A 27,130-nucleotide genomic window follows, 5' to 3' on the forward strand; every position below is an offset into this window, starting at 1 on the left:
CCTGGCCTGGCTTGACCAGGGCTGTGGCTTCCCAGACATGAGCACTCAGATGAAGAGAGTGAAAAAGTCGTTGCACTTAGGGGGTTGTCACACCCTGCCTCCTTAGATTCCAAGAAGGCCCCTGGAATTACCTGTGAATTTTATTTATTTATTATTTATTTATTTTAATAATTTTTTCCATCAAACTTGCTATATTGCTACTTTCAGATAATTCTTTTTTTTTTTAATAATGAACAGGGGACTCCTTTTTAGGAAACATTTATTTATTTATTATTTATTTTATTTATTTAGTTTGGCTGCACTGGGTCTTAGCTGCGGCACGCGGGATCTTCCTTGCGGCGTGCAGGATCTTTTTTTAGCTGTGGCAAGCGGACTTCTTAGTTGTGGCATGCATGTGGGATCTAGTTTCCCAACCAGGGATCGAACCCAGGCCGCCTGCATTGGGAGCACAGAGTCTTACCCACTGGTCCACCAGGGAAGTCCTTACCCGTGAATTTTAATTTCTGAGAAAATTTGTACTGGGTCCTGAAGCAGAGAGGTGTGCATTGGCCTGGAAGTTTAAAGATTTGGGTTGGAGTTTTAGTTCTTTGCCTCAGTTCTTTCATCTATTGAATGAAGATGGTCTAGTTGATCTACATGACCCTTACCAGCACCCCAATTCCCAACTCAGTTCTCCTCAATGTCGGAGCCCAAAGTAGGCATCCAGTGGGAGGGTCTCCTTTCCCCTCATCTGTAGGCTCCAGGCTCCCTGTCCCTGCCTGACAGGTTTCATCAAGGTTTCAAAGGTCATAGTCAGTCTCATTTGAAAAGAGGACTGTCTGTATCAGAGTTTGGGGAGAACAGGAGGCTTATGGGCCTAATATTGAATTAAAGCAATCCTGAAATCTGTGTGTGTGTGTGTGTGTGTGTGTGTGTGTTTCACTCCTGGAGATAACCTCTGGTTAATGTTTATTCTTGAGAATAACTGTATCATGACTATGAAGCAGAGGAATACAGGTTTATGTATTGATTGGCACTAGAAAAATTGAGGAATGAAATCTTGTTTTAAAGTAGACAATCCCTGAAACCAGGCCATTTTCCAATTTAAAGCTATTCCCAATTCTCTTCAAGTTGATCATGTTCTGAATCTAAACATGTCCTTAAGAATCCACAGCATGTTACCTGGAGGAAGTACAGTATTTTCAGGACACAGGTTGGCATTAACTGTTTTCTAAAGTGCCCCACTGCAGATTGCCAATGAGTATTTACAAATTCTTCCTACAATCCAGGCATTTTTCATTTGTTTGTCTTTTGGCTATTTCATGTTGAAGCAGCATGTATGACCTTTACAGCACAACTCCTGTCTTGTTTTTAACTCTTTTTATCAGGAGATTCAACTTGAAAACGGTTATCATTTAGCAGAAAGACAAACAGAAAAGCACATTTTTGTAAGCAAAACGTTAATGATTGGAAGAATTGCCCTAATTTCACCATGACAGTGTGTGATTAATCCCCTGGGTCATGTACTTATACTTTAAGTTATTCAGTTCGTCAGTCTTTGATATTCAGAACCCTTTCTAACTTAATAGGATATTGATTTTGTTGGATGATGTACTTTGACTCTTTAAACAACATCACTTTTAGGAATGACTAGGCTGCTGTGTAGTATTTTATTTAGAGAACTGTTGCATAAGGTTTCTTTTTCTTACTTTTTATGGTTTTCTCAGGGTGAAGGCTGATAAGACATCTTGTGGGAAAAGAGGAAACCATCTCTGATAGTGAAAGTACCTATTCTCTTTCAACATTTCTGACAACCTTTTTTCTGTGTGTGGTTTCATTGTTGTGAATATTCATTTTAGTTAATGGGGGCAGGGCAGGGATTTAAGAAAATGTATCTAGACTTGGGGGAAATGCATTTAGCTGGGGACTGAATACACTTACCAAAAATCCCCATTTCAGTTATACTGCCTTGAGGAAGACGATGGGAACTCAAAATCTCACCCTTTTGATTCTTCTTTAAAATCTAATGATTTTAAAACCTAATGCTCCTCTAAATCTGTGATTGGAGGTGATATTTATGTGAATACTGACAGCATGGGACAAATGTGGAAAACTAAACAATCACTCGTGATGCTTCTAATTAGGAGTTTGGTATCTCGTAGTAAAAATAATCAGATGTTGTACTAACATTTACTTTTCATCCCTTTGGGTTTCATGAAATTCCAGCTGGAATCTCTATATAATCTGATTTTATCCCTTGATACTTTTTTTTTTTTTTTGTATTGTTGTTGAATCCGAATGAGAAGCACTTTGGAGATTCCTCCCACCCACCAGTATACCTGAGGTCCAAGGTCTACAGAACATTAGCTACCCCTTCAGATATGGCTGTGGGGAACCCTACTCAGGAATCTTACCGTTGTGGATAAGAGCAGGGCTGGAAGTAAGGCAGACGAGTCCCCTCCACCTCCCTTGCTGGTTGGGGGCCTTGGGCTCAATTCTCAGCCTCAACTCCTCGAGAGGTGGGCGGCTCACCTGAGAGGAGGCATCAATACCTGGCACACAGTGGGCGCCAAGTGTCAGCCTGAAGAGCTAGAAAGCCCCCACTGAGTCCCTTCTTTTGAAGCAGCTCTTTGATTCGCAGTTGCAGGCGGGAAACCTCTTCAGTCGGATGTACACAAATCTCTCCAGACAATAGAGAGGGCCGCGGGGAGGAGACCCTGGGGCTGGAAAAGGCATTTCCTGTCTGCGGAGGATCTTGACTTTGGAGCATCCGGCGGTAGCCGCGAGGTTTTCGAGGCGGCCGAAAACTTTCTCGTGTGGCTGCGTAAAAAAGTCACTGCCAATTTCAGTCACTGCGATTTTCTCGAGGAAAGCTAAGGAGATAACTCACTTAAAAATTTTTTTTAAACATTAGAATTTTTTTTTCTAATTTGGAAGGGGAGTTTGGTATTATTCAAAATCTTAAAAATTCAAAAATCTCATCACCCATCTCATCACTCCATAACACTACGACAAGAAAGGGTTAACGGTAACCTCATCCCTGCCCGACCCCCAATTCATAGGTACTGGCAGGAAGAGAAATACCTATTCAGTTTGTCTCCATTAAACTTGTTTATATTTTTCTTTTGTAGTTTATGTCCTTTATCCCTCCTCACCTCTCCACTTTTTAAAAATTTATTCCCTTTTACAACCTTCCCCCATTTCCTCCATCTCAAGATGCCTCTTCCTCATTCAGTTTATTTCCCATTAAGAATAGAAAATGACTAGTTTCAATTCTTTAGAGGTAACAATTAGGCCTAAGATTTTCTTCAAATATACAGAAATTTTCAGCTTTCAGGTGAACATCCTAAGTTTGAGGGCGATGTTGCTGGAGTCCAAATACACTGCCCCCATCCCTCCAAGGACAGTTCTTTTAGTTTAGCTTTTTATTTATTTTCTTTTTGAGCCAGGATAAGCAATAATAGTGATAATAATAATCAAAAAGTAATAATACTTGTGTCCCCAGGGGTCAAGCATTTGTGCACTGGGGGGTAGTGGAAGTGCCCAAGAGGTGGTGCAAGGGGTAGGCTCAGGATGCCCTGGCGGAACCTTCCAGAGGTCCTAACACAGAGGAAAGTAAATGGAGTGCTGTTTTAGGGAGAGAGATAATCAAGTTCACAGACCTGGAAGGGAAGGAGGGCAGGGAATAAGTATGACTAGAATCATCAGAGGTGTTTGGGTTCCAGCATTTGGAAAAAAGGATTATGGACTGCATTCTCCCTTTCCAGTCACACAGATCTCTTTGCTTTTACTTCTGCACTTTCCTCCATCTGGAACTCTCCTTCCCCAGACATTCTCCTGGCTGGCTCCCTTGCCTCCCTCAGGCTTCGCCTTCCCTAGCCATCCTGTTTAAAATCACAACTCCCTCTTCCCTATTCCCCTCCCACAAGTTAATGTTCTCTATTTCCCTTATTACAATTGGATATCATATTTCAACTTATTTATTTATTACTTATTTGTCTCTCAATGAAATGTTATTGCCGCAGCAAAGGAATTTTTATCTGTTTTGTCTGCTACCGTGTATCTCCAGCCTGACACAGAATAGGTGCTCCGTAGTATGTGTTCAATGAATGAATGAATGAACATATATTGAGCACTTACTGTGCATTGAATATTATATGAGTCCTTCACATAGTTTATATCATTTAATTCTCACAAAAATCTTCTTAGGTGGCTACTGTTATTACCCTGTTTTCCTGATAAGGAAACTGTCACCGAGAAGTTAAGCCCAAGACCTCAATTACTGTACCAGTCAATGTTGTAATGTGAAGTTCCTCATTTAATCTTTTGTACCCTTGAGAAGGTATCAAGCCAAGTCTAATTCTAGATGTAAGAAGAGAGTTGAGGGTTTTTGTTCATTTTATGTAATCTTTTTGTTTTAATTCAAGTCCAGCATTAAATCTGGAAGGAATTACCACACAGTATAGGGGTTGTGAAGCTTCTGTGTGTATAGCACATTATTCTGTTACACAAGAAACTAATAAGCTGACTGGAGCACCATTTCCAGTTTTCTGGGGAAATGAGCGTTATAAAATACACTTTAGGAATTCCCTGGCAGTCCAGTGGTTAGGACCACGTCCACTGCAGGGTGCCCGAGTTCGATCCCTGATCGGGGAACTAAGATCTCGTAAGCTGTGAGGTGTGGCCAAAAAAAAAAAAAAAAACCACTTTATATCTGTTAAAGTGTTTAAAAAAATATCTGTCCCTGGCTTATGTTATTTGGTGTTCCCATTATATAAACTGTCTAGTATCATTACATTTCTTCTTCATTTGATCCACTGATGCATGTTCCACAAAGGCCTCTGAACATAGAGCAGCTCAAGTGGCTTACTATGGGGTCCCCAGCATCTAGCACTGGGCTTGGCATGCAGTAAGGTTTTTTTGTTTTTTTTTTTTTGATGTGGACCATTTTTAAAGTCTTTATTGAATTTGTTACAATATTGCTTCTGTTGTTTATGTTTTTGGGTTTTTTGGCCAGGAGGCATGTGAGATCTTAGCTCCCTGACCAGGGATTGAACCCACACCCCCTGCATTGGAAGACGAAGTCTTAACCACTGCACCGCCAGGGAAGTCCCATGCAGTAAGCTTTTAATAAATATTGTACTGTAGAATGAAAATGAAAACCACGTGCCCTCCCCAACGGAAAGGAGAGACATTTCCCCTCCTCCCCAAGCCTTGCACTCTCATTATATTTCCTATTCCTTGACCATCAGAAGTATAGCTTGTCTGGATGGCTCCCACAGCACAGTAGAAAGCATAGTAAGGACTGCAAGTACAGGAGAGTCTATGCCAGGCTTGGTCATGGGTGGGAGGAGGACAGGTTTAGGTCTGTTTAGTGCTTTAAACAAGCGCTAAAAGATGTTCTCCCCCCTCTTTTTATGGACATGATTTATTTTTAAAATTTTTTAACATCTTTATTAGAGTATAATTGCTTTACAATGGTGTGTCAGCTTCTGCTCTATAACAAAGTGAATCAGTTATACATATACATATGTTCCCATATCTCTTCCCTCTTGCGTCTCCCTCCCTCCCTATCCCACCCCTCTAGGTGGTCACAGAGCACCGAGCTGATCTCCCTGTGCTATGCGGCTGCTTCCCACTAGCTATCTATTTTAGGTTTGGTAGTGTATATATGTCCTTGCCTCTCTCTCACTTTGACGGACATGAATTTTAAGAGGAAGTGCTTCTGTGGGTTTATATTGGCCATCTTTCCCTTAGATTTGGCAATTTCATTCAATTTCCAATTCACGCTTCTCAATTTCAATCAAGAGTTTCATTTAAAATATACCTGGCTTACTGAAAGATGACACCATTCGGGGTAGCCTGTTATTACTACTATTTTTATCAGCATGATCCATTTAGCAAATGGAAGCAGGAAATCCAAATGCTTTTAAATGATTTCTTAAAGTACATGAATTGCAAAGAAACAAATGTAGAAGGAACATAAAATGTGTTTGCTTCACACCCTGGTTCAATGTTTTAGCTTTCCTCAGCAGCTATGGAGTCTGTATTACTACAGACTTTCCATTAATTTTAAATTAGGCAGACTAATTCAATAAATGTTTAAAAAATGGCCGCTGAGCGCAGGTTCAGATGTCCAGAGGAAGTGGTTTCTTAGACACCTGCCTCCCATGTATTGAGTTGATGGTATGTAGGTGGAAGGGAGTGAGATAGTTATGATGATGTATGGTGCTGTTGATTAGTTAATTGAAGGTAAAATTTTTAGCTTTACCAAGCAATTACCTGATCTCATTAAGGTCTTTAAAATCACCCAAATATGATTTTGCCTGAAGCAGCTGCCCCTTGTTTAGATGTTATTTCAGGCATTAAGAAAAACACAATACTAATGGTAACCAGGGAATTTAAGCCTGCAATTTCTGGAATATATTGTTCTGAATCTTAGCCATTATTGAGTACTATCTGAACATGGGACGCTAAACTGTATTTACATTTGTATGGTGTTTTATTTTTCAAAAACTTTTTAAAGTATATGTTTATAAAATATATATTTTTAAACAAATGAAATTTTTAATTTATTTTTATTTTTTTCGGTATGCGGGCCTCTCACTGTTGTGGCCTCTCCCGTTGCGGAGCACAGGCTCCGGACATGCAGGCTCAGCGGCCATGGCTCATGGGCACAGCCGCTCTGCGGCATATGGGATCTTCCCGGACCGGGGCACGAACCCGTGTCCCCTGCATCGGCAGGCGGACTCTCAACCACTGCGCCACCAGGGAAGCCCCCTGGGTCATTTTTAATGTTGCATTTAACACTAAGATGCTAGGTTTTTCTATTCTGTATCTTTCTAAAGAACACGTTAATCTGTATTTCACTGGTTATACATTTGAGGTGTTGAGGAGGTGGAGGAATCTCTCATTTTACTGGCTCTCTGGTGTTAAGTTTCTGTGCTGGGCTGCTGCTTTTACTTGCACTCAGTAAGGTTGAATCAAGGCTCAGTCTCTTTCAAGGCCTATGACAGCTCACCATAGGGAAGTGTTCTAAGCGAAAATCTTTCTAGTAATTCCCAGACTGGCCATAAAATAATAGAGTATTTAAGTATGCTAATGTTGATTACAATTCTTCCATCAAATTATTAATTCAGCCATTCATTCAGCAAGCATTTATTGAGCACCTACTATGTGCCAGTGGCTATGAGAAACACTGGGGATATAAACCTGAATAAGACAAAGTAGTGTGACTTTGAAGACCAGAGAAAACATCCTTTGAATTTCCGATAAAGACAAATATATTTCTATTCCAAGCATAATAATGATTTACTTGCTATATAACAATTCCATACTATTTCAGTTCTTGAGTTTGCCATTACAAAAGCTCTTAACCAAACAATCCATAGCAAAACATTTAATGACTCATGGGCAGTCCAGAGTTCTAAATAACCAACTGAGGCAGTCCTGTTTATAAAATTGCCCCACCAATGTCCTCTTCTCTCCTCATTTTCATCCTGGGCCTCCTGTGCCCACTTCTTCCCCCAACATAGTGTGATCAAACGACAATCAAAGCATCCCTAACAAATGACATCATCTGGCATCCCACACCCAGAACTGTAGTCTCTTTGTCACCATTTCCTTTCCATCTTCCCTGACTTCATCCAGGTGACTCCAACTCGGGCAGGTCCACGGTTGGCCAGCTCTCTTCCTTCCTCCTCCTTCCCCTCTGATCCTGCCTTTCCTTCCTTTTCTCACCCTTCTCTTTCTTTTGCTTTACTTGGAACCAAAATATCCTTCAAGTAAAGTTGAGAAGAGTTGATGTACAATTATGTTGTTTGAAGCCTTTTGCTATTACATGCAATGCTACAATAAATATCTTGCATATGTGTCATTTCTGCTGTAGAATACCTAGGACAAATTCCTAGAATTGGATTTGCTGGGTCAAGTGATAAGTGCATTTTTAATCTGGATAGATACTGCCAATTCACTCCCTATGTTTTACCATAATTGAGATTATACTGAATGTGCAATTTTATTTCCTGTGTTTAAAATATTTTATGTAAATATGAATATTTTCTTTTATAGATGTCATTTTAATGATTGCATAATACAGTATATGTTTATGTAGCAATGCCATATTTCTTAATTCCTAATTGTTGGGTTGTGTACCATTGTTTGTTGCTATAACATTTTCTAAATTGAGCTCAATTTACCTCCATTTCAGTTTCATTCATTCTAGAGCACATTCATAGAGAGTGAGTCAGAGGGATGAATATTTGATAAATATTGTGAAATTATTTCCCGGGAAAGTTCTATTAATTTACATCAGTGGAGAACAAGGCTCATTTCACCACACCTTCGCCAGTGGGGAGTGCTATTTTTCTAATCTTTCTTAATCATACAGGAGGAGAATGATATATTAACTTTATTTATTATTATTAAAATGAATTATTTTATATGCTCTTTATTTCTTTTTCTTCTTTAGCATATTGTCTTTTGTGGCTTAGTCCTTTCCTTATGGATTTACTTGAACTCTTTATGTTAGAGAATGTGACTTTTTGTCTCATTTATTATAGAAATATTTCTCAGTTTCTAAAATACGTGCTTGTAATTTTGACATGAAAAATTCTGTGTAGTCAAATGTAGCAGTATATTCTTTATGATTTCTTTTATTTCATTTAAGCTTAGAAAGTCTTTCCTCATTTAGAGAACCAATAAGCATCCATGTACATTAAAAAAATTCCCCCTAGGGCTCTCCCTTCCATTCTCCCCCCAGCCCCTTCCCTTTTTTCTCTACATTTAATTCTTAATCTATCTGGAATTTATTTTGCCCTACAGTATGAGGTGAGGAACCAAATGAAAAATTTCCCTCAAATATCTAACCAATATTCAATAGTCATTCATTCAATAATCCTTGCTTTTTGGCCCTTTTCCTATATTAAATATCTAAAAACATGTTGGTTTCTGGACTAATTACAATATTCTTACAATTTGGTTTCTGTACTTCCTATATTTGTGGCTGGGCTTAAGGACTAGAACTTGTGTTTTGCAGCAGAAGGAAGAGATCTCCTACTCATCCTTAGATATAACCAGCTTTCTCCTTCTTGCAAGGTGTGGGCCAGCGTTTTGAATAAACATCTAGCATCCAGTTCTACCATATCTAGATCTTCCTGCTCATTATTCTTACACCATAATTCAGCTGAAGGGACTGTCAGACGTACAGAGCACCAGACTGAAGAAGCCCAGAACTTAGGAAGATTTATATGTCTCACTGTCTGAATCATCTGACATGGGGGAGCAGAGGCCCTGCCCTCCAGTCCACTCATATTTTAAATTATACTATTTCAGTGTTGTATTAGGCAAAACCTTAGATTAAAAAAGAATAGCTAACACTTACTGGAGGGTTATATTTTTTTCCATTTCTTCAAATCTTCATTAATGTTCTTAGTAAAGTTAAATATTTTCTAGATATAACTCATACTCAAATTTTGAATTTATTGAGGCAAAGCACGCATGACATGAAGTTAACCTTTGTAAAGTGAACATTCACTTAGTACATTCACAATGTTATGCAACCACCATCTTTATTCTGTTCCAAAACATTTCCATTACTGCAAAATAAAACCCTGTACCCATTAAGCAAGCACTTGTCACTCTCCCTTGCCCCCAGCCCCTGGTACCCACTAATCTACTTTCTGTTTCTATGGGTTTACCGATTGTAGATATTTCATATACATAGAATAATACAATACGTAGTCTTTTTGTCTAGCTTCTAAAACATTAGCATCATGTTTTTGAGGTTCATCCATGTTGTAGCGTGTATCAATACTTCATTTCTTTTTGTGCCTAATAATATTCCATTGTATGTATATACTACAATTTGTTTATCTATTTGTCAGTTAGTAGATATTTGGGTTGTTTCCACCTGTTGTCTATTGTGAATAGTGCTACTATGAACGTGTGTGTTCACATATTTATTTGAGTACCTGCTTTTAATTCTTTTGGGTATATACCTAGGAGTGGAATTTCTAGGCCATATGGTAATTCTATAACTATTTGTGGAACTGCCAAAATATTTACTGTAGTAGCTGTATCATTTTACATTCCCACCAGCAATGTATGAGGAGTCCAATTTCTCCATCTTCACTGATACTTGTTATTTTCCTTTTTTTTTTTTTTTGATTATAGCCATCATTGTGGTGTGAAGTGGTATCTTGTGGTTTTGATTTGCATTTCTCTAATGACTGATGATGCTGAGCATCTTTTCATATGCTTATTTGCAATTTATATATTTTCTTTGGAGAAAATGTCTATTCAAGTAATTTTCCCATAAATTGGGTTGCTTGTCTTTTTGTTGTTGAGTTGTAAGAGTTCTTTACATATTCTGGATAAACTAATTATACAATTTACTACAGCCTTATCAGATATATAATTTGCAGATATTTCCTCCCATTCTCTAGGTTGTCTTTTCATTTTCTTGATAATGTCCTTGGACACACAAAAGTTTTAAATTTTGATGAAGTCAAATCTATCTATTTTTTTCTTTTGTTGCTTATGCTTTTGATGTCATATCTAAAAAATCCATTGCCAAATCCAAGGTTATAAAGATTTACCTCTATGTTTTCTTCTAAGAGTTTTATGTATTTTGCTTTAATATCTCAGTCACTGGTACATTTTGAGTTAATTTTTGTATATTGTGTGAGGTAGGGGTTCAACTTCATTCTTTTACAGGCAGATATCCAGTTTTCCTGGCACCACTTGTTGAACAGATCATCCTTTCCCCATTGAATGATCTTGGCACCCTTATGGAAGAGCAATTGGCCATAAATGTATGGATATATTTCTGGGCTCTCAATTCTATTCCATTGGTCTATATGTCTAACCTTGTGCTAGTACCACACTGTGTTGGTTACTGTAGCTTTGTGGTAAGTTTTGAAATTGGGAAATGTGACCTTTCCAACTTTTTTTTTCAAGATTGTTTTGGCTGAGTTTATTACATGCCAGATACTACTATAAACCTTAGCACACATTATGTTATATAATTTGTGTGACAACTTGGTAATGTAACTATTAATATCCACATTTTTCAGGTTAAGTGGTTTGGCCAAGGTTCCAGATTTGGTAGTAGATATAGGATTAAAACTAAGATTATCCAACTCCAGAGCCTGCTTTCTTAAGAATTACACATACTGCCTCTGTCAAAGATGAAAGATCACCGGAGCTTAGTAACATTGTTTTCTTTAGGTAAAAGGCTAGAAATCTGTTTGTAATAGTGAACATTTCTTACTTGGTAAGAAATGACCTGGTTACACTGAATAGATATACTGAAACGCACTTTTTTTTTGCATTTAATACTTAATTTTTAAGGTTTGTGACTGCTCAGACAGTTTTGCATCTTCCTCTGCCTTCCTCTTTTTTGTGATCTTATTTTTTTCAGATGGATGTTATTTTCTATTTTGAGAAAATTACACAAATCTGATTTATCATCGCAACAGTTCAAAAGTGGTTCCTGTTGAAACCCTCCACATTGGCAATATTGTATGCTTCTGTCATTCTCCTTCACAGGACAGGGAACTACTGAGTATGGCTGATGCTCACTAATGTGTTTTGAACTAAATTGTTGTTGAAAGAAATCTTAACCTCCTTAGGTGTGTCAGAGCAAATATACAAATGAAGATTTTGCCATCATTTGTGTGTATGACATTGAAAGCACATACACAGTGCTTATTATATTGGCAAGCTGTTTCTACAGCTTTGATGTAGTATTTATTTATTTATTATTTACATTCAGTAAAACTCACTCTTCGCTGTATACTTCTGTGAGTTTTGACGATGCACCATTGTATAACTACTACCACATTCATCGATAGAGAATGGTTCCATCACCCCAAGAAATTTCCTCCTCATCCTGCCCCTCTTCTCACTCCCAATCCCTGGTATCCACTAATTTTCTCTCTGTCCCTGTAGCGTTTCCTTTTCTAGAATGTCATACAAATGGAATCGTACGGTGCGTTGCCTTTTGAGTGTGGCTTTTTTCACTTAGCGTAGTGCATTTTCTATTCATCTATGTCCTTACTTTTAGCAATAGTTAGTTCTCTTACTGCTGAGTAGTATTCCATAGTATGGGTGTGCCATAGTTTGTTTATCCATTCACCACTTGAAGGACATTTGGATTGTTTCCAGTTTTTGGAGATTACAAATAAAGCTTCACAAACAGTTCATGTAAGGGTTTTTGTTTGAATTTCTCTTGGGTAGATACCTGAAAATGGGATTCCTGAGTTATGTGATAAATGCAGGTTTAACTTAATGAGAAACTGTCACACTGTTTTTCACTTTCTTAGAGCTGCTGTAACAAATTACCACAAACTTGATGGCTTAAAACAACAGAAGTCTATTCTTTCACAGTTCTGGGGCCTAGAAGTCTGAAATCAAGGGGTTGGCAGGGCCATACTCCATTTGAAGGCTCTAGGGGAGAATCCTTCTTTGCCTCTTCCTAGCTTTGATATGTGTCTTTCTGTGTCCTCTCCTCTTTTTTCAAGGACACCAGTCATAGAATTTAGGGCCCATCCTAATCAGTTTTGACCTCATCTTAGCTAATTATATCTGCAAAGACCCTACTCAAATAAGGTAATACTCTGAGGTTCAGAGTGGACATGAATTTTGCGGGGGGACACTTATTCAGTCTGCCACAGTGGAGTCCCACCTGCAGTAGATGAGCATTCCAGTTGCTCCCAATCCTTACCAGCAGTTAGTACTGTCAAAAAAATTTTAAGAGCCATTCTCATAGGTCTTATAGTGTTGTCTCATTGAGGTTTGAATATGCATTTCTGTAGTGACTAATAATGTTGAGCATCTTTTCATGTACTTATTTTCCATTGTATGTCTTCTTTGGTGAAGTGTCTGTTCAAATCTTTTCCCCATTTTAAATAATTTGCTTTTTCTTTATTGAGTTTTGGAAGTTCTTTATATATTCTGGATATAAATACTTCATCAGATATGTGATTTGCAAATATTTTCTCCCATTCTGTGGCTTGTCTTTTTATTTTCTTAACAGTGTTTTTCATAGAACAGAATTTAAAAATTTTGTTGAAGTCCAATTTATCAATTTTTTCTTTTATGGCTCATGCTTTTGATGTTGTGTCTAAGAACTCTTCCTAATTTGGGGTCACAAAGCTTTTCTCTTGATGTGTTTTTGAAACAATAAAGATTTTAAAAATTTTTATTGAAGTATAGTGGATCCAAAACACTGTGCTAATTTCTGCTGCACAGCAAAGTCACTCAGCTATACACACATACATATTCCTTTTCATACTCCTCTCCATTGTGGTTTATCACAGGATATTGAATATAGTTCCCTGTGCTACACAGTAGGACCTTGGTGCTATCCATCCCATACATAGTAGTTTGCATCTGCTAATCCCAAACTCCCAAATCCTCCTATTCCCCACCTGACCTCCCGCTTGGCAACCACAATCTGTTCTCTATGTCTGTGAGTCTGATTCCACTTTGTAAATATGTTCATTTTTGTTTGTTTTTTTAAAAGTTTTTATTTATTTATTTTTTGGTCATGCCATGTGGCATGCGGGATGTGAGTTCCCCGACTGGGGATCGAACCCGTGCCCCCTGCAGTAGAAGCTTGGAGTCTTAACCACTGGACCACCAGGGAAGTCCCTGTGTCATATTTCAGATTCCACCTATAAGTGATATCATATGGTATTTGTCTTTCTGTTTCTGACTTACTTAGCCTAGCATGACGATCTCTAGGTCCATCCCTGTTGCTGCAAATGGCACCATTTCATCTTTTTTTTATGGCTGAGTAATACCCCATTGTATATATGTACCACATCCTCTTTATCCATTCATCTGTTGACATTTAGGTGGTGAAACAGCAAAGATTTAATTTGGTCAAATATCAAATTGATTTGAGAGAAAATGCTTGGGTTCACTCAATATTAGAAAGAGATTAATTCAGTTAAATTAATTGATGGTTTAGCATTCAGTGTCTTCAGGACTCCATCATTATTTTTCAACTCTTCTTCCCTCTTAAACACAGAGGCTTCCATCTCAGGCAGGGTCTCTCCTTATGGTCAGTGACTCTAGGTTTAGCGACTTCAGGAGAGAGAAGTAGTTCTCTTCCCCAACAGTTCCATCAAAAGTCCCAGGACTTTCTCTCATTGGACTGCCTTGGTGAACATGCATTTATCTCTGAACTGATTACTATGGCCTGGAGATGGAATATGACTGTTGGCCATGTCTTGGTCTTGTCCTCACCCCAAAAGGGAGGGATGGAGAGGGGTCAGACCCACCTGAATCCCATGAATTAAGAGTGGGTAAGTGAATTCATAGTAGAAAACTAGGCATATGTTAACAGAAAAGGAGGAACCAAATAATTGTCAGGTAAAAACAACAATTTTCGACTACAATTGGGAAAGTGCCCTTTGTAACTTGCTAGGGACTGAATTTCTATATTTCTATATCCCCAAATTTCTATATTGAAGCCCTAACCCCTAATGTGATAGTATTTGAAGATGGGGCCTTTGGGAGGTAAATAGGTTTAGATGAGGGAGCAGGGCCCTTGTGATGGGATTACTGACCTTGTAAGAAGAGACATCAGAGAGCTAGCTCTCTCTGTCTCCCTCTGCTCTCTCTGCCATGTGAGGACACAGCAAGAAGTGGCCATCTGCAAATCAGGAAGAGGGCTCTCACCAGAGCCTGACCATGCCAGCACCCTGATCTCACACTTCCGGCTTCCAGAATTGTGAGAAAATAGTATCTGTTATTTAAGCCACCCAGTCTATGGTGTTTTATTATGGCAGCCCTAGCAGACTATTACTCAACTGTTCTTTATCAGTTTCCAACACCTGCTGTAATCAAAGCAACAGCTACCCTTCATTGATTGCTTTCCGTGTGCCAGGCACTGTGCCCTGTTTTCCCAACAATTCTCTGGGGAAGATACTATTGCTCTCATCCTTATATTACATAAAGAAACTAAAGTTCAGTGACATTGGGTAACGTGCCCATGGTCACATAGCTATTCGGTGGTAGCCCATGGATCTCAAGCCAGGCTTGTCTGACCTCAGTGCCCACCCTAGTAACCACTATGATATCCTGTTATCCCTCCCCAGCCTCCCAACCAGCCAGCCTTCCCTCTTCTACCTTGACTTGACCCTTTCATTGACATGAATAAATTCACCAGGGTGGTGATTTTTCAGTATTTCAGCCCTTCCCCCGCCAGTGACAGACAAACTCTGCCTCCTACTAAGTTCTGGATTCAGTGCACAGGCAGGTTTCCTGCCCTTTCCCCCACAGCAACTAAATTCTGCTTTGAATTAGTAGGGGATCTTGGGCCCAAGAGAGTTTCCAGTCCCTCACCCAGCTGTCGCAGACCTCTGCTTTGTATCAGAGCTGAATCCTGGGCACAAGTGTATCCCTTGCCCCTCCTCCTGGGGCAGACAACCATCACCTTGTCCTCCAGGCTAGGGCTCGGAGTATGCAGGGGCTTCTCCAGGTACCCCTGCTCCACCCTCAAACCTCGGCAGACACTGTAGGACTGTACCACCAAGAGGAAGGATCTCTCAGGTCTACGGTCGGCTTCCAATCTTTCTTATGGGTACTAAGTAGAAGCTGATGGAAAAGAGATGGCAAGCAGGTAGGGATTCCTCTTGTGTCTGGAGTGCTTAGGGATTTTCAACTGTCATGCTAGCCCACACTCAGCCTTTAAAATTTTTTCATTTTACCCAACTTTATGGTGATTACCTATTCTTCCCACTCTTTGCCATGAGAGAAACAGTTGATATGTCTTTTCTCTCCTCAGAAGGGCTTGTCATCCTGTGGAATTCAGTTGCCTTGGTTGTTTTGCAGCTCAGTTCTCTGATGGGCTCAAAAATTTTCGTTTGGTAGATTATCCATTTTGTTATTGTGGGAGCAGCATTCCCTTGAGGCTTTCTACATTCTAGGTGGAAGTAGAAGTTCTCAGTTCCAAGCTTAGAAAAATAGTTTCCAAAGTAATTGTTAGAAAAATACCAGCCTCACAGAGTGTGGATATGGGGAAGAGAAAATTCTGGGGTCAAATAAGCTTGCAAAATTTGGCATATCTTTTTCTCTTGTGGATATTTACATGGCACAATAACATTGTAAAGGCTCTGAAAAGTCTTGCAAAAAAGGAAAAATAAATTTAACTTTGTTTAACAAAGTATCCTTAACATTTGTTTGGTTCCAGAACTCTTTGCTTGTGTAGTACCCATTATTTTCCTTAGAATTACTATTCTGTGAACACAGCCTGGAAAATAGAGGCCTAGATAAGCATGCTTTATTCCCTGGAAACCTGGGACCATAACAGAAAGCAGAGATCCCTCAAGATAGTACCAGAATCCCTGTGGGTATTCCTAGAACCAAAAGCCATCCTGAAGATTGGGTAGGGGTGATGGGTGGTACTGAAGCACTCAGAAATGGCCTCCGTCATAGTTCGTGTCTAATTTTGTGTGCTGTGACTTCAGAGAGGATACCTGAATGAATGAAACAGAATGATGAATCACAACATCAAAATCAAATATCTGCAAGACTATAGATCATTTCACTGGCTCTCCTGGAGAGTCTGACACACCCCACTACACTTTCTAAAACCAATCATAAATCTCTTCCTCTAGACTATGTTTATACAACTTGCTCTGTTGACTTGCGGTCACCATACCCGCTGTGCTTGGGCTACATCTTGAATACGGAGCTGCTATTGTATAGCAGGGCTGGATGTGAACCTATTCTATGGACCTTCATGCTAGTTTGAAATGAATCTTCAGCCTCAACTCATACGCCTTAGCTTTTGGGCCCTGGTCTGTCCTATGGATTTGAGAGTCTCTGTCCTCCACCCCGCAGTTACATCATCAACCTTTGAAGTAGCCTAGACATCTGTTGTTTCCATCTCCTTGTATCCCTTTCGTTTCTCCTCTTGGGACACCACCTCACTTCCTTTGAAGAACTAACCCTCCTCCATCTCTTATTCAGGTGGGCCTGCTAATTGGTAATTGCTGGCAAGGACCAGAGCTGGGATTCAAATCTGAGGAGTCTGACTCCAAAATCTACTTCCATAAAATTACACTAACCTGCTTCCTCGTTCTGAAGGTATCACTTTTCATTTATATAGCATTTACTACTTTTTATTACTCTGAGTAGTGAATTTTTTTTTTTTGGCCACGCCAGGCAGCTTGCAGGATCCTACTTCCCTGACCAGGGATTGAACCCAGGCCCTGGCAGTGGAAGCGCCCAGTCCTAACCACTGGACTGCCAGGGAATTTCCGATCTGAGTAGTGAAATTATCTTATATTACACAGTTTCTCCCCAGCCGTCTGGATAACCACATGTAAGACATATCTGAGTCAAGAGCTAAGATTATAAAAAAAAAGTTCTCATTTCATAATGGGGAAATTATTTTATCTTATTAGTTTTAGTGATGGCACAGATTAGGTTCTTTTTGAAAAATAATTATTTTTGCTCTGAAGTCTTTGGTCCTCTTTATTCCTTAGCTACTTCAGCGCCACTGTGGCCACGAGTGATAATTAGGGAAGCTAACAGCTTTTTCAGAAAGATAGTAGCCTAATTAACCTAGAACTATTAACCATGAATCAAGTAGTCTATCATGACTTCATTGTTCATTACACAAAAATTATATGATCCCCTATTTCTTCCATGCCTCTCTCCCAGTCTAAAAGGGTATTTAACTAAGCAATCAGGGATATTAACTATTCACAGCCTAGGCGAGTGTGGGCAAATAACCCCTGCAGTAATCCACTGGCAGCCTCAGAAATGGCTGGCTGTGAATAAGCACACAGCTCTTAGTCTGGTCCTTCTTATGTGTTTGCTGATACATTTACAATCTTATGCACAGTTTTAAACGTTAAGCACTAATTGGAAATGGGTACCGAAGCATCAAAAGAGTCTACATTTTGCCCCTGTTAATGAAAATGCTAGATACAGATTTAATGCAAAACTAAACATTCAGCTCAGTATGTGCTACTCCAGTAAATTAGCCAGTGTTTGTCATCTTTTTAAAAAACTGGAAGTTTAATGCCTCATTTCACATGGTTTTGTTAGGGACAGCTAGAAAGCTGATAAACAATCCATTTGTTCTATTACAGTAGCTCCTAGCCACACCACTGGAGTTAAGCTTCAGTGCTCATTGCCTTTACAAACGCTGTTGTGAGTTGAAGTGGCCTCTTTTGCACATTTGACTGAAGCAGAGCCTTGGCAAGAGTGCTTTCTCAGAGGAACACAGACTCGGCTTTGTTGGACAGTGGCCCCAGAGTAATGGGCTCTGAAATGACTCAGTGAACCCAAAAGGGAACATAGCATCAGTGAGCCCCTCCTGTGTGCTGTTCTAGATTTTCATATGCATTAGTCCCACAACAATCACCACAACCCCGAGAGATCCATGTGACTACCTCCACCTGACCAGATGAGGAAACCAGGGCTCAGAGATGAAGCTGAACAGCTAGTAAGTGGATTTGAACCCACTCACTATATCACGCTGCCTGGCAGCGAGGGACTGCACTCCCCCTTCTCTACCAGTAGTGCATTATTTGTCATTCAAGGAGGTTACCTGTGTCACCTCCACCAGGAAGTCATTGCTGATTGCCAGCTTGTTGACTATCCTCTTTAATTTTTTTTTTTGTATAAATTTATTTGTTTTAGGCAGCGTTGGGTCTTTGTTGCTGCACGCGGGCTTTCTCTAGTTGTGGCGAGCGGGGACTACTCTTCGTTGCGGTGTGCGGGCTTCTCATTGCAGTGGCTTCTTTTGCTGTGGAACCGGGCTCTAGGCGCCTGGGCTTCAGTAGTTGTGGCTCTTGGGCTCTAGAGCGCAGGCTCAGTAGTTGTGGCGCACAGGGTTAGTTGCTCTGTGGCATGTGGGATCTTCCCGGACCAGCGCTCAAACCCGTGTCCCCTGCACTGGCAGGAGGATTCTTAACCACTGCACCACCATGGAAGCCTCTTCTTTTTTTTATATAAATTCATTTATTTATTTAATTTTGGCTGTTGGGGCTTTGTTGCTGTGTGCGGGCTTTAGTTGCAGTGAGCGGGGGGTCACTCTTCATTGCAGTGCATGCGCTTCTCATTGCAGTGGCCTCTTGTTGCGGAGCATGGGCTCTAGGCATGCGGGCTTCAGCAGTTGTGGCACGTGGACTCAGCAGTTGTGGCTTGCAGGCTCCAGAGCGCAGGCTCAGCGGCCATGGCGCACGGGCTTAGTTGCTCCGTGGCATGTGGGATCCTCCCGGACCAGGGCTCGAACCCGTGTCCCCTGCATTGTCAGGCGGATTCCCAACCACTGCACCACCAGGGAAGCCCCGAAGCCTCTTCTTAATGTATTTTTATTGTGCTTTATCTGTGCCTCCAATGTAACCCTCAGGACTTTCTACCTTTGATTATATTAGTTGAATACCTGTCTGACTCCCTGTGAGAGGAAGGGTTATCTCTCAGATCACCTTTGTAAAAACTGTAGGACTGTCCCTATCAAAGATAATAAATGTTCATTAAAATTTTTATAAAGTAGATGGATCTTAACATCTCAAATCCTATTTCCAGAATTATGAGGAACGCTATGGTGAAGGAGCAGGTCCTGCAGGAAGTCTCCCTCTATTTGAATCCCAGCCGAATGACCTAAGGCAAGTCACAGAGCTTCTCTGAATTTCACGTTTCTTACTATATAAAGTAGGGACAATAATGGTACTTACCTCAAAAGGTTGTTGCAAAATTTCCATAAGATAAGGCACGCATGGTGCTTGGAACAGTGCCTGGTACATAGAGAATGCTCAGTAAACGGGGGCTGTTATTCTGAAAGCTGGAGATTCTACAGCATAGCAAGGAACTATGTGGCACTTGATTTGTCTACAACTTTAAAATCTAAAAGAAGAGGGATTGGATTGAGCTATGGTGGAACTGACAAACCTGAAGGACCATTCTGATAATGACCAATCAGATAAGATATGCACAGAGAAATGATTGCAAAGACCCAGGTTTTGGCAAGCCCTGGATTCACCACGTGCTTGGACCCAACCGTGTACTCCAGTTGCAGTCCAGGATGTGGGCATGAGATTTATGTAAGGAAGAAGTGTAGGCAATATGGATAATGCTTTCTGACAATGACTTTCCACTGACACAGGTGTCATATTTTCCAAACCTACCTAATAATTATATACCAGAGGGACAGACGAAGAGAGAGATGCTCACACAGGTCAGAGAGCTAGTTTGGTAAACCAGGGGGCCATTCTGTCCCTGTTTTGGATCGCTAACAAATGAACTGGCTAACTGCTTGCCTATTTAACACAATTTGACTCAGGGTGACCCTCTGAACATCTCTTTGAGGCTGAATCTTCTCATAGATAAATATGGGTCAAAATACAGATAGCTCCTCTCTGTTTCCCTCTCTGGGCCTCAGTTTCCCATTCGTCGAATGACCACGCAGCCTCTCAGCCCCTCCCCTGGCCAACCTTCCATGGCTCTGCCTTCCTTGGATGCTGTGAAGTCAGTTTGGTAATATTGACCAAGCTGTTTCGGACTTCCTGAACCCTGGCTCTGCCAGACACCAACCGACCAGAAGAGTTGACGGATACAAAGGGAAAAACTGTCTTTCTCCCCTGGCAGGAGGACAGCTGCCTGACGGGGGTTTCTCCTGAGTGACTCCTCAGAAAGGAAAGGGTGGGGCAGCAGGATGGCTGTGTCTCCCCCGCTTTCCTGGCCACCTGGCCTCTGCTTGCACGTAAGAATTCTCCCTTTGGGCAGCAAGCAAGTGGCAGGAGGGCCCAGATGTCTACACTTTCTTAAGCAAACAGGCACCTTCCAGGACCCTTGCCCTGACACGGCAGCCTCACTCTCATGGAACTCTAGAAGCAGCCCACCATAAAGGGAAGAGAAGGGCAGGAGGTCTTGCAGCCTAGACTCTCTGGCTCCAGCCGGCCAGAAAAGTCAACAGCCTTAAACAGAGGTTCCCCAGCCCCGTGTACACCAGCAGCATCTGGGGAGGTTGTTCTAAGACAGATTTGTGGGCTATAGACTAGAACCCTCTGATTCAGTAGGTAAATGGTGGGCCTGAGCCTCTTATTTTTAACAAACTCCCCAGGGGGTTCTTGTGCACAGTCGGGCTTGGGAATCCCGTTGGTTTAGGTCATGGTGTGATAGAGGAGATTAGAGGAGTCTAGTTGGCAAAACACATCAGCTCCACCCATGCCCCAGTGGGGTGGGCCGTTTCTGGTGTCCCAGCTCCTTCTAGCTGTGCCCACAGGTGTTAACATCTCAAAACCTCAGTTATCACATCTCTAAAATGGGAATCACGGTGATGACCCCAGAGTCTTAATGTACAGGTTAGATAGACAGTATCCATGGAACACTTGGCAGAGGGCTTGGCACTGAGTGAGCATTGAAGAAATGTTAGCCATCGTCATTGTTATTGTTACTGTTGTTATGACTCCTGAAAGCAGCTTGACTCTTCTCTGACTAGTATGTCAGGAACTCGCCCTATTCCAGAGAATCTTTCTGAGAGGCCAGTAAATCTTATACTGACTTAAGAGTAAATAAATGAATAAAAGGAAAAAGGCGTAGTTAGATTTTGGGTGGGGCCTGAGGCTTCTGAAAAGGCAGAGGGAGGTACAGGCAGACAGCTGGAGGACTTCGAGCTGTGGGTGGAGGGGAAGGAGTGCTGCCTGGCAGTCAGGAGACCTCGGTCTAGGCTTGGCTCCGAGCACATGTCAGACCTTGGGTGGGTGGTCACATGACCACCCCTGGTCTCCTTCTCCCCCCTCGTTTGTACAGTGGAACTGCCTCGGATGACATCTAAGGTCTTGTTCGCTAGATGATCTGCCCCAGAGCCCCCTGAGGAATCACACTTCCAACACTTTTTACGAAGATGGCTTATGGAATTAGGCTAAAAATATGTCAATATCTGTTCAATCGCATACATGGCTGTTAGAACATTCCTTCAATTTCTTGTACTTTTGAAATATTTAACAACCACAACAAACTAAGCTATCATTTACAAATGCCAGCTGATTGGTTCACGTTAATCCCGGCTGGCATGACCCTGACTGAAATGGGGGAAGCAGGCCAAATGGTGTTCAGTGGTCCTCCAGCTGTGTGAATGCACCCCCCTTCCCTTTGGGATTCCCCCCTGCACTCCCTTTCAAGTTCTTCAGCCATCCAAAGCCTCCCTTCCTCAAGGACTTGTTTTTCCAGGGCTCCCAATCTCATTGTAGGACTGCTTGGACCTGAGGTTATGAACAGCTGATGGGACAATTTCAATTCCTGCTTCTATTCGTAAACCAAACGGCATGCGTGTCAGACCCATGCTTGTGGGTGGGGAGGCTGGTAAGGATGTTTTGTGGGGGGGTGGAGGTCACACACTGCCCCTCAAACTCAGATCCGAGCACCAAACAGATTTTTTCCATTTGATTTCAATCCGAATGATGGATCTTAAACTGAAAAGCTAATATCTTTCTCTTGAAGTGATTTACTGTTATTTAACTCTTATACCACAGGTGACTACCTCCCATATTTTGGAGCCCTGGACCCTTGCAGAGGGTCTTCTAATCACACTACTGGTTCTATCCTGGCCTTAACCAACCAAGCCAGCCCCTCCATTGCTGGCTTTAGATGTCTTGCCTTCTCTCCCAGGGCTCTTCTCCAAGTCTCCTGGGCCTTTGCACCTTGCCTCACCAGCCACTCATTCAAGTCTGTGCCGAGGCAAGTTTTGCCCAGGAATCAGTTTTCCTAACCCCTGCCTCCAAATATTTCCAGGGAAGGTTGACTTTGTAGCCTCTCAGAGCCTCTATTTCCTCATCTGCAAATCGAGGAAATATAAAAATACTTGCTGCAAGGATTAAATGATCCAGTGAAGAGAAAATGCCTTGCACATGGGCATAATAAGTGCTCAGTAAGCGGTAGCAGCTCTTGTTAGCCATTAAGACATTAAGTCTGACCCCAGTGCCAGCTGCTTTCAAACACTCAGCTCTCAAGCCACCCCCTTAGCCCTTGCTACACGCATTCACTGACTCTAACAAATGCCAACAAGTGATCGGTTTACTTAAACTCCTGGTCAGTGACGGTTGATTGTCTGGAATGCCATTTGTGTTTGCATGGTACATCTCAGATCTGAATTAGCCACCAAAGTCAAGTAGCTTGAAGAGGAGTGTGATTGGAGGGCATGTCATTGTTTCCGAACTGAGAGGCTCATGGCTTCCTGGGGAGACATTTGTTTTTCTCCCTTAGTGGACATGTGTAGAGGGGCAGCTTCTAAGAAGGGATATGGCCTTTAGCTCTCAAGGGGCTTTGGAGTAGCTGTGTCCTCCTGCCTATTGGGCAATACGTTCATGGTAAGTGCAGTTCCTTTGTGTGGGCCTTTCTTTGACTTACACACTAGACTCTTGGAAGCCAGGCTCATCCTCTTATAAAAGGACGCCGAGCAGAGAGTCATACAGTAAAGGGAGGTAAACATTCTTTTAAACTAATTTATCAATTTAACACAGCATAGTGGTGTTGGGTTACTGGGGTCAACAGCCAGCAGTCACATTCCTCAGTTGTTTGATTGGTGAAATGCATTAACAAACAGCCAGTAAAACTCTTTCTGATTAATTATGTTGATAAGGTTTTTTTTGTTGTTGTGTGCTACTAGCTTTTTAATTTAATCTGCTTGGACAGCAGCCATTCTGATGAAGTGTCTTGACTTATCTAAAGAAGCCTTGATGAGAAGGCTACCGGGCCTGGAATTTTACTGTGGTATCATGTAATCATTAACGCATGTGGCTACTGCCTTCCTTCATTTTGCTTCCTTTCTTGAAATGAAGTGTTTGTAGGGTGAGGGCTTTAGGTAAGCAAGGATGAGCTCCAGAAGCAGGGAAAGGACAGGAGGATGCTGTGAAGAGCTGAACGTGAAAACATAGTCTTATTGTCAGGAATAAAAGTATTTGAAAACACTAGTAAGAACTGCAATGAGCACTCCCCTTTTAAAGGCAAAAGAAGGCAAGTCTACATTTCTCTCATGAAGTGGAAATCTAGATTGGGGCTTTTCCACCTCGGTACCGCTGACGCTTTGGGTTGAGTAATTCTTTGTTGTAGGGAACTGTCTTGTGTATTGTGGGATGGTTAGCCTCTACCTAGTAGATGCCAGTAGCTATCCCTTCATTCCTCTGTGGCAACCAAACATATCTTTAGACATCACCTGATGTCCCCCGGGGGACAAAATTGCCCTCAGTGAAGAGCCATTGTCCTAGATGTACAGTTCTAAAATTTCAAATAACCTATTATGACTCTGCTGACCCCATTTCATCATATTATTTAAGACACAACTAAACATTTAATTCTTCCAGGTATCCTTTGTCACCCGGACTGTTCCTTCATCTGTTCTCTCTACATCAAGACCTTCAGTCTACACTGTCTCCCCACCCTGCTCCTTTTTCTCTTCTTCCTCCTCCTTCTTTCATACACAGAAGCCTGTACTGAGCAACTGTTCAATACCAGCTTGCCAATTAACTGGGGGATTCTTTCTCCCTTAGGTTTGAGAGACCTCGGAGGCAGTCTAGATAAAAATCCCCTCAATTATTCAGAGATTATAATGAATATTCTTTAATTAAAAATAGATGTCTAGGGCTTCCCTGGTGGCACAGTGGTTGAGAGTCCGCCTGCAGATGCAGGGGACCCGGGTTCGTGCCCCGGTCCGGGAGGATCCCACATGCAGCGGAGCGGCTGGGCCTGTGAGCCGTGGCCGCTGAGCCTGCGCGTCTGGAGCCTGTGCTCCGCAACGGGAGAGGCCACGACAGTGAGAGGCCCGCGTACCGCAAAAAAAAAAAAAAAAAAAAGATGTCTAAATGATAGCAATTTAAGTGGGGTGAGAGGCAGCAAGAAGAAGTGGTAGAATTGCTGAAATTAAACATACTTCACCACTATTAAGTACTTACTAGGTACCGCACGCACTACCTTATTTAACTAGATGTTATCCCCATTTTATAGATGAGGAAATAGAGGTTTAGTGAAGTGAAGTAATTTGTTCAAGTTACTTGAACCGGAGCCGAACCGGCAGGCATTAGTCATACAGCTGCAGCCCTAAACAGGTGGAGGATCACTGAACGAGGCTGGAGACCAGGAGGAGTGACTTTTCAGGAGTTGTAAGAACAACTCGGGTGAATTCTAGAGGCCCCAGCTTTCAGTGTCTCGGCTGATGCAAATCTTGAAGTGAAAGTGGTCCCAGTTCTTTGTTTCCATCTGTCTTAGTGAAACTGTCTCTGCTTAGCGGTGTGGAGTATTGCTTTCCCAGTTTAGAAAGTTAATTTAAAAATGCAGCTGAAGTGAAGACTATGGTTCAAGAGGGTGCCCAGCTGGCAGGTGTTAGGGGAATAGGGTGGGGGCAGGGAATGCAGGGCTGGAGAATCGAGAAATAAGTTGAACCTTTGACCCTTGAAGAATGTGAGAAAAAAGAAAAAGAAAAGGTATGGACGTAGGTCCAGAGCCTGGGCAGTACCTATCCCTGGACCTGTCCTAAAAAGCCCGTTTTTGCTCATTTTGTAGTTCTGACACAAAAGCACAAAGAAGTAGTTGTTTGCAATGTCTTGGTGGCAAAATTGTATGCAAACATTGAAAAAGATTTCCCCACTCCCTTCTATGTTACAGAAGTAAACATGTTTACTGGAGAAAAATTAGAAACAAGAAAGAAAAATTTAAAAATAATCAACAATCCCATCACATAGCAGAATCCACTGTTTACATATTGTGAACCATACTCTTGCAGGTCGCAAAGAAAGTCTTCAAGTGAGTTGTAATCAAATGATCGGGTGAACAAGATGGGAAGGAGGGAGGAAAAGGGAGGCCATGGTAAAGCCCAGAGTGAACAAAATCAACCCTCTTGTATCAGCTGCTCTCGGCCTGCTTTAATAAGCCTTATGCGTTTTGCAGGGAGCAGAATGTCAATTCCTAAAGATGGGACCCTCCTTTACCACTGACCATAGGCATCATCTCTGCCTCGCTCTAAACCCCCTTCTTAAGCCTGGAGCAAGGCCTCTCAAGGGCCTTTGATAACACTGCATCCCCCCTAGAGGACCCTCCAGGAGCCAGCCATCTATGCATGCGTTCCTGAACACGTTCTCCTGGCCGTCTCTCCTAAGTAGTGCTTCAAGAACCACAGCCCTAAAAGACTCTCTAAACTCTAGGGTTCTCTCTAGAAACTACCCCTCCTGGGCCTTCTGGAGGGCTGCACCACTGGACGGCGTGAGGAAAGATAAAGTCACACCATCACTGGGAAAGCTCTTCTTTGTGCTGTAATCTGCTGTCAGCCTGTCTTCCACTCCATGGCTGTGTAACCCAATGTTGTGTGTCTGTGTGCCATGACATGTGATTTAGATGTTTTTTGCCTTTGAGGATGGGAGATGTTTTTCTCCTAAAATGATTGTTTGATTTGCTTTTTTTAAACCTATAACATTTTATTTATTATTATTACTTTTTTATGGAAGTATAGTTGGTATACAATGTTGTGTTAGTTTTAGGTGTACAGCAAAGTGTTTCAGTTATAGATATATATATTCTTATCCAGATTCTTTTCCATTATAGGTTATTACAAGATACTGAATATAGTTCCCTGTGCTATACAGTAGGTCCTTGTTGTTTATGTATTTTATATATAGTAGTGTATATCTGTTAATCCCAAACTCCTAATTTATCCCTCCCCTGCCCCTTTCCCCTTTGGTAACCATAAGTTTGTTTTCTATGTCTGTTTTGTAAATAAGCTCATTTGTATCATTTTTTTAGATTCCACATATAAGTGATATCATTTGATATTTGTCTTTCTCCATCTGACTTACTTCACTTAGTATGATAATCTCTAGGTCCATCCATGTTGCTGCAAATGGCATTATATCATTCTTTTTTATGGCTGGGGAATACTCCATTGTATATATGTACTACATTTTCTTTATCCATTCATCTGTCGATGGACGTTTAGGTTGCTTCTATGTCTTGGCTATTGTAAATAGAGCTGCTATGAACAGTAGGGTGCATGTATCTTTTCAAATTATGGTTTTCTCCAGACATATGCCCAGGAGTGGGATTGCAGGATCATATGGCAACTCTCTATTTTTAGTTGTTTAAGGAACCTCCACACTGTTCTCCATAGTGTCTATACTAATTTACATTCCCACCAACA

This window comes from Aethalodelphis obliquidens, unplaced genomic scaffold (genome assembly GCF_003676395.1).
Source record: "Aethalodelphis obliquidens isolate GAN/ISIS:26980383/991018 unplaced genomic scaffold, ASM367639v1 scaffold11, whole genome shotgun sequence".
NCBI lineage: Eukaryota > Metazoa > Chordata > Mammalia > Artiodactyla > Delphinidae > Aethalodelphis > Aethalodelphis obliquidens.